Here is a 12,373-nt window from a genome sequence, read left to right on the forward strand (position 1 = left end):
AGCTTTCCAATGCACAGTGAAACCTTTGAAAATACCATGGCTTGGGTCAGGTCCACTTTAGTCCTCAAAGTGACATCTTTGCTTTTTTTAACACTTTAAAGAGGTCTTTTGTAGCAGATTTGCTCAGTGCAGAATGTCTTTTGATTTTCTGACTGCTGCTTCCATGGGCGTTGATTGTGGTTCCAAGTAAAATGAAATCCTTGACAACTTCAGTATTTTCTCTGTTTAACATGATGTTGCTTATTGGTCCAATTGTGAGAATTTTTATTTTATTTATGTTGAGGTGTAATCGGTACTGAAGTCTTTGATTTTCATTAGTAAGGGCTTCAAGTCCTCTTCACTTTCTGCAAACAAGGTTGTGTCACCTGCAAATTGCAGGTTGTTAATAAGCCTTCCTCCAATCCTGATACCATGTTCTTCTTCATATAGTCCATATTCTAAGATTATTTCCTCAGCGTACAGAGTGAATAAGTATGGTGAAAGAATACAAGCCTGACACACAGCTTTCCTGATTTTAAACCACGAAGTATCCCCTTGTTCTGTTTGAAGCAGTGCTACTTCGTCTAAGTATAGGTTCTGCGTGAGCATGATTAAGTGTTCTGGTATTCCCACTCTTCGTAATGTTATCCACAGTTTGTTATGATCCACACAGTTGAATGCCTTTGCATAGTCAATAAAACACAGGTAAACATCTTTCTGATATTCTTTGCTCTCAGCCAAGATCCATCTGACATCAGCAGTGATATTCCTTGTTCAAAGTCCTATTCTGAATCTGGTTTGAACTTCTGGCAGCTCCCTGTTGATGTACTGCTGCAACTGCTTTTGAATAATCTTCAGCAAAATTTTACTTGGGGGTGTGATATTAATGATACTATTTGATAATTTCCATATTCTGTTGAATCTCCTATCTTTGGAATCGGCACAAATGCAGATCTCTTTTGGTGGGTTGGCCAGGTAACTGTCCTTCAGATTTCCTGGCATAGATGAGTGAGCATTTCCAGCATTGGATCTGTTTGTTGAAACATCTCTCTGGGTATTTCGTTGATTCCTGGAACCTTCTTTTTTGCCAGTGCCTTCAGTGCAGGTTGGACTTCTTCCTTCAGTGCCATCAGTACTTGATCATATGTTACCTCCTGAAATGGTTGCACATTGACCAATTCTTTTCGGTACAGTGACTCTGTATATTCCTTCTGTCTTCTTTTGGTGATTCCTGCATACAATATTTTGCCCATAGAATCCTTCTGAATTACAACTCAAGTCTTGCATTTTTTCTTCAGTTCTTTCGGCTTAAATAATGCCGAGCATGTTCTTGCTGTTTGGTTTTCTAATTCCAGGTCTTTGCACATGTCATTATAATACTTTGTCTTCTCGAGCTGACCTTTGAGATCTTCTGTTCAGCTCTTTTACTTCACATTTCTTCCATTTGCTTTAGCTAGCCTATGTTCAAGTGTAAGTTTTAGAGTCTCTTCTGACATCATTTTGGTCTTTTCTTTCTTTCCTGTCTTTTTAGTGGCCTTTTGCTTTCTTCGTGTATGATGGCCTTGACATCCCATAACTTTTCTGGTCTTCAGCCACTAGTGTTCGGTGTATCAAGTCTATTCTTGAGATGGTTTCTAAATTCAGATGGGATATACTCAATGTTGTACTTTGGCTCTTGTGGACTTGTTTTAATTTTCTTCAGCTTCAACTGGAATTTGCAGAGGAGCAATTAATGGTCTCTTCCACAGTCTCCCCCTGGCCTTGTCTGACTGGTGATATCGAGCTTCTCTGTAGTCTCTTTCCACAGATGTAGTTGATTTGATCCTGTGTTTTCTGTTTGGTGAGGTTCATGTGCGTAGTTGCTGTTTATGTTGTTAAAAAAAGGTATTTGCAATGAATAAGTCATTGGTCTTGCAAAATTCTATCATGTGATCTCCATTTCTATCAGCAAGGCCGTATTTTTCAACTACTGATCATTCTTCACAATCCAATTACCAGTATTTATCAGTGCATCTTGACTGCATGCTTGATCAGTTTTAGACTACAGAAGTTGGTGAAAATCTTCAGTTTCTTCATCTTTGGAATTAATGATTGGTGCGTAAATTTGAATTGTAGTCATCTTAACTGCCCTTCCTTGTAGGTGTATGGATATTATCTTATTTTAAATGAACTCGGGATCTTGTCCTGTCCTATTAGCTGATTGAAATAAAAGAGATGCCACACCACTAGCTGCAAGGGAAACAGAAAGTGGAAATTTATTGTTTGCTCAAACAGGGGACACCGTGGGGCCTAGCAGCCGAAAGACCATGTGCTCTCTGCCCCAAGGGAGCTGGAAGCTTTTATGTCCTCGGGTCTCCAGGGGGCAGGGATTGGTGCCTGAAATCCGAAACCTCTATCCCTCCTATGCCGATATTTGGAGATCCAGGTGCTGAGTCATGTTGCAAAGGAAGGGACCTCTTACTTTCCAAATGGGCTTGGGCACCATGGTGTGCTGGAAAATATCTTCTTCCCCAACCCACTAAACCCACTGCCATCGACAGTGATGTTCAAATCCGGAGTCAAGTTCAGGGCAGCAGCTCCTCAGGTCCTGTGCATGTGCCAAGATTCTGGTTTGCGTATGTGTGGGATTCTGGCCCCAAATTCAAACCTCAGTGCAGCATTGTACTTCAGAATAGATCTTGAAATATTCTTTTTGATGAGGAATGCAGCGCCATTCCTCTTCAATTTGTCATTCCCAGCATAGTAGACCATATGATTGTCTGATTCACAATGGCCAATAACAGCCCATTTCAGCTCACTAATGTCCAGGACGCTGATCTTCATGTGTTCCATTTAATTTTTGATGACTTCAAATTTTTCTAGATTCGTATTTCTCACATTCCACATTTTAATTATTAATGGATGTGTGCAGCTGTTTCTTCTTATTTTGAGTTGTATCACATTAGCAAATGAAGGTTCTGAAAGCTTGACTTCATCCACATCATTAAGGTTGACTCTACTTTGAGGAGGCAGCTCTTCTGCAGCCCCGTGTTGATTGCCTTCCAACCAGAGGGGCTCGACTTCTGGAACTATGTCAGATGATGTTCTGCTGCTATTTATAAGGTTTTCACTGGTCAGTTTTTTTAGAGCTAGATTGCCAGGTCTTTCTTCCTAGTCTTTCTTAGTCCCAAAGCTCTGCTGAAACCTGCCCACCATGGGAGACCCTGCTGGTATTTGAGATGCCAGTGGCATAGCTTCTAGCATTACAGCAACACAAAAGCAACCATGGTAGGACAAACTGACAGATGCGTGGTGGACCTTTTTTACTAGTTGCAAGGAGACTTCAGGGGATATTATTGGTTTAACGTTTAAAGATTATCTCAGGGCAGTAGCTTCAGGGATTCATCTACCTTCCATGGCTCCAGAAAGTTTGGATTCCATGGGAATTTAAAATTCTGTTCTGCATGACTTTTTCAATCTCCCTTCCTAGACATATAGAGGCATGTAAGCAGGACATGCGTAATGTACTGTCCTTCAGAACAGCCTGCAAATGTTGGATGTCGAGAGCAAAGGCCTAGGAAGAGAGATTAGTGGAAAATTCCAGATCTTTGGATTTGATGAGAATTGTGTTATGTCTGTTTTGCAGGGGTGTGTAAAATCTGGAATAAAGCTGGCAGCAGTGATAATGAGAGTCACCTTTTACTGGGCGGATGCTTTATGCCAGGACCCATGCTTGGTACTTTATTTACATTAATTAACTTCATTGGCACGGTACTCTCATGAGATCGTTATTACTCTTCATTTAAGAGATGAGAAAACTGACGTTCTGTAAGGTTAAATAACCTGCCGATTTAGTGGGTCAAGCTTCAAACCTATGACTTCTGAGTCCAGAGCTTGTGTTCTTTGTGGAACATTTGTTTCCTGTGATGGAACAATGGACGTTATAAGTCCCTCTTCCTGCCACCATTTTCCACACCTAAAGGAAAAAAAAAAAAAAGAAAAAAAAAATTTTTTTTTCCTTTTTTAGTAACTATATCGATAAATGGAAGTAGGGGCGAGAGTAGGCTTGTTCAGGTAAGGTATGCTGCCAAGTGGTTCTCAGGATATACATCCAGGGATACTAGGCTGCCTTTCATCTGAGTATAAATTCTCTCCCCCAGCGTCTGACCTTCAGGAGCAGGTGAAGAGAGATGGACAGAGCTACTATATCTTTAAAAGGGCCGCATTGACAACATGACCTACAATCACCCCCAGGATAAAATTGGAAAAAAATTAACCACATATTTTCAAGTGGAATTTTAGGAGAATGTTCAGAGGTGCAAAGTGGGAGTGAATACTTTATCTAGAGGTGTACTGAATAGATATTTTGGCCAAATGACCAAGTGTTAAAAGTGACACTCTTTCAAAGCCAAATATCATAATTTCTGTGCAGAGTTGAAATTCTGCTTTTAGTTCATTCTTACAATATAGACTTCTTTTTCAAGGCCTCAGGCCTAAGTATAATTATTTTAAAGAATATATACAGTTCTTAAAAAATTTTTGCTTCATGCTATGAATAGTAATACATCAATTTTATAAAAATTACAATTATTACATACTCTCTACTTTTTGCCTTATATTTGATGCAGATGGTTAAGCAGTTGGGTGCTAACTGAAAGGCTGGCAGTGCAAATCCCCCAGAGGTGCCATGGAAGAAAGTCCGGGCCGTCTGCTTCTGAAATGTCACAGCCATGAAAACTCTATTGGCTTGAAGGCAACTGTGGTTTTTTTTTTTTTTTTTTTTTTGCTATTTAGATTTTAGACATAGCTTGTTAAGCACATTCTTTTAGTGTTTTTATTATTTTCAACTTATTTTTCCATTTTTTTGATTATTCAAAAGTTCTTATTTTTGGGGCATAGAATGAACAGTTTTTAAAATCATCCTATATTACAGCATTTTACTCTTGCAGTAATGACTAGACACTTATCTTTTCCTGGCTAGGTAACCTCAACATATAAAACGTGGAGATTTTCATCCAGATTACATGTAAAATGTTTATCTATATTTCAAAGTAAATCTGCAAGTATTAACAATAAACTCAAATGACACACCTTGTTGATGTTACTGAAGTAATTTCGCTGTGATCAGGACACAAAGTCATTGTTAATGGACAGGTTCATTGATGCCAGACATGACCTTAAATTAGGCACTGGCTCCTTTGCCTTCTGAAGGCTGAGGACAAAGCTGAACCCCAGTAATAGATTTTGCTTCAATTCAATGGCTGAAGCTGAATACTGATGTATCCCTTACCTGTTTGCATATAGTCTTTCAATTCTTACATATTTTCCTAGTTTCCTATACCTTGCTATAAAACTAAGTGTTCTGAGAAGGGTGAGTATTTCAGCAACTATATTGAGGACCTTACAGAAAATATTTCACGTTCTCTAGACAAATTTTGAAATATGTTGCTTTAGATATATATATATGTGTTAGAAATTATAGATGTTTTATCACACTTTTATAACACTTACACTGGTATAGCACTTCTCCTTTAAAAAGGGATTGAAGTTCAAGACATCTACTGATTTAAACTTCAGAGAATCCTAAGCCAGGTTGAGGGATCTTGCTGGACACCCCAGCCACACTACCAGGTAGACCTGAGATTATCTGACCAACTGGGTCCTGTTCATTCTTCTCTGAATACACCGCTACTTTTTGGAGAGTGTTTTCTAGCATGGGATGCTGGGACTTCCTGTAGCAGAATCACTTGATTCTCTGGCTCCACCTTTTTAGACCTACGAGATCTTTCCTTATTTTCTTTATCACTGACTGTTGCCCTTTTTTTTCCCCTAAAAATCTACATAACGGCAAGAAGAAAAGGGAATAGGTTTCTTTTTGTTGCCATTATGTAAATTAGAGATTGGGTGAGGAGTAAGTCATCTAGGTATTTCTGTGTAAACCACGAATTGCCCCTGGAGAAAGAATCCATGAGAGTCTGTTGGAAAGCCCTCTTGTAAAAATAGAGTTCTGAGTTCTTTTATACTTACACACCTTGCAATTTGCTGGTGTTAAGAATAATAAAATTGACACCGTGTGCCATGTACCAGACCCAGTTCTAAGCGTTCGCCTTATGTTATCAAAAGAGCACAGTATAGTGATTCAATAAAGATGTGGAATTCTAGGTTGCAAACTACTATGCCTACTAAAATTAATATTAGTTACTCAAAACTAATGGAGCCCTGGTGATGCAGTAGTTAAGAGCTATGGCTGCTAACCGGAGGGTGGCAGTTCAAATCCACCAGCCATTCCTTGGAAACCCTACCGGGCAGCAGGTTGTTTTGGTTACGCAAAGCTAATGTGCAAAATATACATACAATAAAGAGTTAAGCAAACACTTCACTACATTACATTTTCTTTTTTAATATCATGACCATATTTCCTTTGCAGGTTTATATGATTAATCAGTGGTTGGTGTTTGACATTATATTTGAATCAAAAGGTAGAAAGGTAAACAATAAGTTTCCTTCAAGCTCTCAGATTCTGTGATTCTGTGGAAAGGCTTAAGGTGGGAAATACAGCACTACTAATCTTCCTTCTTTTTAGGTTTATCTTAGGTTTTTTTTTTTTCCCCCTTTTTCACTCTCAGTCATTTAATCATTCATATGCTGAGTGCTTGCACTATGTTAGGCACTGTGCTTGACCCTGGAAATATACAGATGAATAAGACAGAACAGGGTCTTTGTCTGCAAGGAATTTGAATTCTTGTGTGGAGAGATAGGCAGTAAACAGGTGGAAAAAAAAAAAAAAAAAGGGAAAATTACCAAGATATTTAAAGCATTTGTTAAATGAAGGCAATAAACGGGATGATGCATTTGGGAGTAAGTGGGGTGTGGGGCCTAGTGTAGGTGGGCTGGCAGGGAAGATCTCTCAAGATATGAGAACATCTGAGATGAGTTCTGAAGATGCTGAGCCAGCTGGGAGAAGACCTGGAGAAGAGAAGTCCAGAGAGTTAGGACTAAGGTGGTAGTACTAGGGAGAGAGGAAATTGTATGGATTCAGGGTATGCTTTTGGGGATAGAAACAAGATGTTCTGATGCATTGAGTGAGGTAGATCGTTCAAAGGGAAAACATCTGGGATGACTGGTTTTTGCCTTGAGCAGCAGAGTAGATGTTGGTGCCATTTGTTTACCTGGTAAACTACTGCATTGGAAACCAGTGTGTTCACTTGTAAGGATATGTTGATTAAAGCATCAATATCATCAATAAACATTTACTGAACATATGATGGAAACCATGGTGGTGTAGTGCTTAAGAGCTACGTCTGTTAACCAAAAGGTCAGCAGTTCATATCCACCAGGCGCTCCTTGGAAATTCTATGGGGCGGTTTTACTGTCCTGCAGGGTCACTGTGAGTTGGAATTGACTCGATGGGAATGGGTTTGGTTTTTGATTTGGTTAAGCGTATAATGCTCATGAGGTGCATTGGTGGGAATCTATTCCGGTCTCCCTGGAAGGCGAGAATTCTACCACCCAGTGCACCACGGGCATAGCCACCGCTCCTCTGTCATTGGAGGCTTGGGTGCTACTGTAATGCTGAACAGGTTTCAGTAGAGCTCCAGGCTAAGATGGATTAAGAAGAAGGGCCTGTTGATCTATTTCCAACAAACTAGTCAGTGAAAACCCTGTGGATCACAGCAGTCCCATCTGTAACAGATTATGGGACTGGCACAGGGATGGTGCGGGACCAGTGTCATGGACTGAGTTGTGTCCCCCCAAAATATGTGTCAACTTGGCTGGGCCATGATTCCCAGTATTGTGTGGTTGTCCTCTATTTTGTGATTGATGTAGTTTTCCTATATGTTGTAAATCCTAATCTCTGCCAGTGGTTAATGAGGCAAGATTAGATTATGTTAATGATGGTTAGTGGATGTAACACCCTTTCTCAGTACATTCCTGATCAATGTAAGGTAAGTTTCCCTGGAGTGTGACCTGCATCACCTTTTATCTTACAAGAAATAAAAGGAAAGGGAAGTGAGTAGAGAGTGGGGGACCTCATACCACCAAGAAAGCAGTGCTGAGAGCAGGGAGCGTCCTTTGGACCCAGGGTTCCTGCACAGGGAAGCTCATAGTCTAGGGGAAGATTGATGACAAGGATCTACCTCCAAAGCTGAAGGAGAGAGAAAGCCTTCCCCTGGACCTGGCGCTCTGAATTTGGACTTCTAGCCTACTAGACTGTGAGAGAATATGCTTCTGTTGGTTAAAGCCATCCACTTGTGGAATTTCTGTTATAGCAGCGCTAGATAACTAAGACCACTGGACAGTGTTTTGTTCATTTGTTCATGGGGTTGTTCATGGGGTTGCCCTGAATCTGGGGCTTACTCTATGGCAGCTAATATCAACATCATATAATAAATATAGGATACTATACTTAACAGTAGAAACCCTGGTGGCGTAGTGGTTAAGTGCTACAGCTGTTAACCAAAGGGTCGGCAGTTCAAATATGCCAGGCACTCCTTGGAAACTATGGGGCAGTTTTACTCTGTCCTGTAGGGTCGCTATGAGTCAGAATTGACTCGATGGCAATGGGTTTTGGGTTTTTACACTTAACAGTATTGATAAAGAGCTACCTTTTCTGTACTGTGGTATTTACAACCTTGCTGGAGAAATGGAGATGATAAAAAAATATATATTTTTGTATTAAATGCCCAGATTTGCATTATATGGATTCATTTTGCCAGGCACTATATTAGGCAGTGGGATTATGTTAATCTGTAGTCCAGTGAGGGAGGTGGAGATGTAAGAAATAGCCATACAGTCTGACTAGTGCTATGATAGACATGAACATGAGGTTCTGAGGAGAAGAAGTACAGTAGAAATTCAAGAGTGAGAAACCACTCTAGTCATCATCATGAGTAATCAGAAAATGCTGGGGGAGTCAAAGAAAGCCTTATGGAGGAGATGAACTTTACAGGAGCACAAGTGCATTATGTAGGCGATTATTAGGAGTCCCTGGGTGGCACAAAGGAGCCCTGGTGGCCCAGTGGTTAAGTGCTCAGCTGCCAACCAAAAGGTCAGTGGTTGGTTCCATCAGCTGCTGTGTGGGAGAAAGATGTGACATTTTGTTTCCGTAAAGATTATAGCCTTGGAAACCCTATGTGCTAGATTTGCTCTGTCCTATAGGGTCACTATGAGATGAAATTTGATTCGATGGCAAGAGGTTTTGGTTTTTGGGTAGCGCAAGTGTTTAACTGCTCTGTTACTAACCTAACGGTCAGTGGTTTGAACCCACCTGGTGGCACTTCAGGAGACAGGCCTGGTGATCTGCTTCTGAAAGGTCATAGCCTTGAAAACCCTGTGGAGCAGTTCTCTACTGCACACATGGGGTCACCATGACTAGGAATTGACTCCATGACCACCAGTAACAATATCAGGCTATTACTAGTATTGCCTTTATCATTGAGCACTTCATATATGACAGGCCTTGTTCTAAGCACTGTAACATGTACTATTTCATTTTACTTTCCTGTTAACTCTGTGGAAGAGATACTGTTTTTATTCTCATTTTCAGAGACTGAGGCAAAGATAGGTTAACAGAGTTGCCAGGCATGACACAGAAAGCAAGGGATAGATCTGTTATTTGATTTCAGTGATTCTGACTAGATTTTCTGTTCTTAATCAAATTGGATGGAGCTAAACATTTTTTATGTAGTATTGTTGGAAATAAAATTGAAGCAGACGTTCAAGGGCTAGGTTGTGACAGCCCTTATTTCAGACCAAGAACGTTGTTTAAACATTTCCACTGAAGTACCCTTAGGTACTTCCTTTCTGCTTCTGAAAGGTCATAGCCTTGGAAACTCTATGGAGCATGGGTCTACTCTGCATGCACGGGGTCACCATGAGCCAGAATCAACTTAGAGGTAACTAACAATAACAACTCCTGATACAGAGGAGCCTGGGGGCTGCTTGCATACTAGACTTTCTCTTTCCTATTCACTTTGCAATCTTAATGAGGTTCACTATTATCCCCAATTTACAGATTACAAACCTTTTGCCACTGTCCTATGTTGATCTTGTTTAAATTTCTCTCTCCATTCTAATCTATTCTTCATTAACCTGCTAAAATCTTACCCAATCTTCAGATCTTCGCTCTTATACCTACATTAGAAGCCCTTCAACTTGTACACCCTCAGCATAGCTAAGCTGGGTTGGTATTTTTAAAGAGAGCTAAAATCTAAATGGAACGATTAAGGAAAGCAAAACGAAAATAATTGTATATGAATGAAATAACATATTTGTGTCTCCATCGTTCAGATTTCTTTTCCCTCAATTCCAGTAGGGGTAAAGAGCATTGCAGAGACCTAGTTCTCTTTAATTTATTACACACGAGACACAGTGAATTGACCGCACTGGGTTAATTCTTTTTCCTGGCTTTCTTCCCTCTCAATTTCATGCTTTCTTGGCTAAGTGGCCCCTGAGTGGCAGCCTGTGTTCATGAATCCTAGGACAATCTTTCCTTGTACTATGACCTTTTCATGAACAAATGGAAGTCATAGTTCGTACTTTCTTGGTACCCTAGGATTTTATTCGAAGGAGCCCTGCTAGTGCAGTGGTAAAGTGCTCGGCTGCTAACCAAAAGGTGAGCGGTTCGAGCCCACCAGTGCTCCAAGGGAGTAAGATTTTGTTCACAGCTGCTTTTTGGGACAAAAGTTATTGACAACTCTAAACTCCCGTATTAGTTTCCTGTAGCTGCTGTAACAAAGTACCACAAATGCAATGACTTAAAACAACATAGATGTATTATCTTAGCTCTGGATGTCGGAAGTCTAAAGTGGGTAGGCAGGGCAGCATTCCTTTTGGATGCTCTAGAGGAGAGTCCACTTCCTTGCTTTTCTAGGTTTTAGAGGCTGCCTGCATTCCTTGGCTTGTGACTCCACATCTTTCTGACCTCTGCTTCTGTTGTCACATTTCCTTCTCTCACTTTGACCTTCCTGCCTCCTCTTACAAGGACCTTTGTGATTAGTTTGGGCTCATCCAGATAATCCAGGATAGTCTCCCCTGGATGGATGATCACATCTGCAGGGTCCCTTTTTCAGGTAACATATAGATTATGGGGATCAGGACATGGACATCTTTGGTTATTATTCAGGCTGCCACAGCTCCGAAGTATAATTTTTCCTTGCCTGGATTGAGTTGTGAGTTGCTGTCAATTTGGCCCCAACTCATAATTATGTATAAAAGAAGAAAACATTGCCCGTTCTCACGCCATCCTTGCCTAGATTATCTCTGGAGCATTTTACAGTGACTAACTGGAGTTCTTTCCCACATATAAAGGTATGGCCCAGAAAATGTACCCATTTCAAATCAACAATGTTGATTAATATTCTGCCTTGTTAGCAGGTCTACAAGATTAGCGTTCATACAGTAAAGCCTCTGTGCATGCTTCCCTCCGAAGGAGGCAGAGAAAATACAAGAGAAGTAGAAAAGAATAGATTCTCTTAGTGTCATAAAATGACAGTGGTTGCAAGAACTTCAGCAGTCATCTGATTTGTACATCCTCATTTTACAGATGAAGACACTGAAGCCCAGAGAAGATTTGCACAGTCTTGCAGCTAAATGGCTGCCTCTCAGGCTAGTATACTTTCCACAATAGCAACGTCCCTTCTTTCAAACCAAGACAGACACCTTGGTTCTCACTGAGGGATTTGTATGAAAGACATCTGGTTAGGTAAAATCCTCAAGTAAAATATACCAAAAGTCAAGGCTTTGTTGTTATTTTTATTGCTGTCGAGTAGATTCAGACTCATGGTGATCTGATGTGTGCAGAGTAGAACTACCCCACAGGGCTTTCAAGGCTGTGACCTATCAGAAGCAGATTGCCAGGCCTATGTCCTGAGGTGCTGCTGGGTGGCCTTGAACTGCCAACCTTTCAGCTAGTACTTTGCGCTTAACCGTTTGCGCTACCCTGGGATAAAATAAAGATTTAAAGTTGACTTTGTAAAAACACAGTAAGATAAAAGAAATGGTCACTTGAAAAATGATATAAGAAAATATGGAAAGAAGAAATAAAAAAAAAATAAGTAAAAGCATACAGAGAAAAAAATCACCATGCATAATGTTGATACAAGAAGACTAGATTTTGTGGAATAAGGCCTTTTATTGATCAGCTTTAAACGTGATTTCCGTGAAGAAACAATGGATTTTTATCCTTAGTTCTAAAATTCTGCCAGTGGATGTTTGCTTACATTTTCTGGTACCTGATGATAACTAATCTGAAAACATAACCCAGTACCCAGTGCCATCGAGTCGATTCCGACTCATAGCGACCCTATAGGACAGAGTAGAACTGCCCCATAATCTGAAAACATAATAGCAGAGGGAAAATAATCACCAGTGATGTTTTCCATATATGCTGTCTCTTCTCTGTGTTCACACAGTT

General features: G+C 40.3%; 1 protein-coding gene across 13 annotated transcripts in view; it reads left to right on the forward strand.

Annotated features, from left to right (window-relative positions):
* Positions 1–12,373, forward strand: part of PRDM5 (PR/SET domain 5) — a 450,522-nt gene that overhangs the window by 2,083 nt on the left and 436,066 nt on the right. The gene's annotated exons all lie outside the window — the stretch shown is intronic.

This window comes from Elephas maximus, chromosome 5, assembly GCF_024166365.1.
Source record: "Elephas maximus indicus isolate mEleMax1 chromosome 5, mEleMax1 primary haplotype, whole genome shotgun sequence".
In the NCBI taxonomy this organism is placed as follows: domain Eukaryota; kingdom Metazoa; phylum Chordata; class Mammalia; order Proboscidea; family Elephantidae; genus Elephas; species Elephas maximus.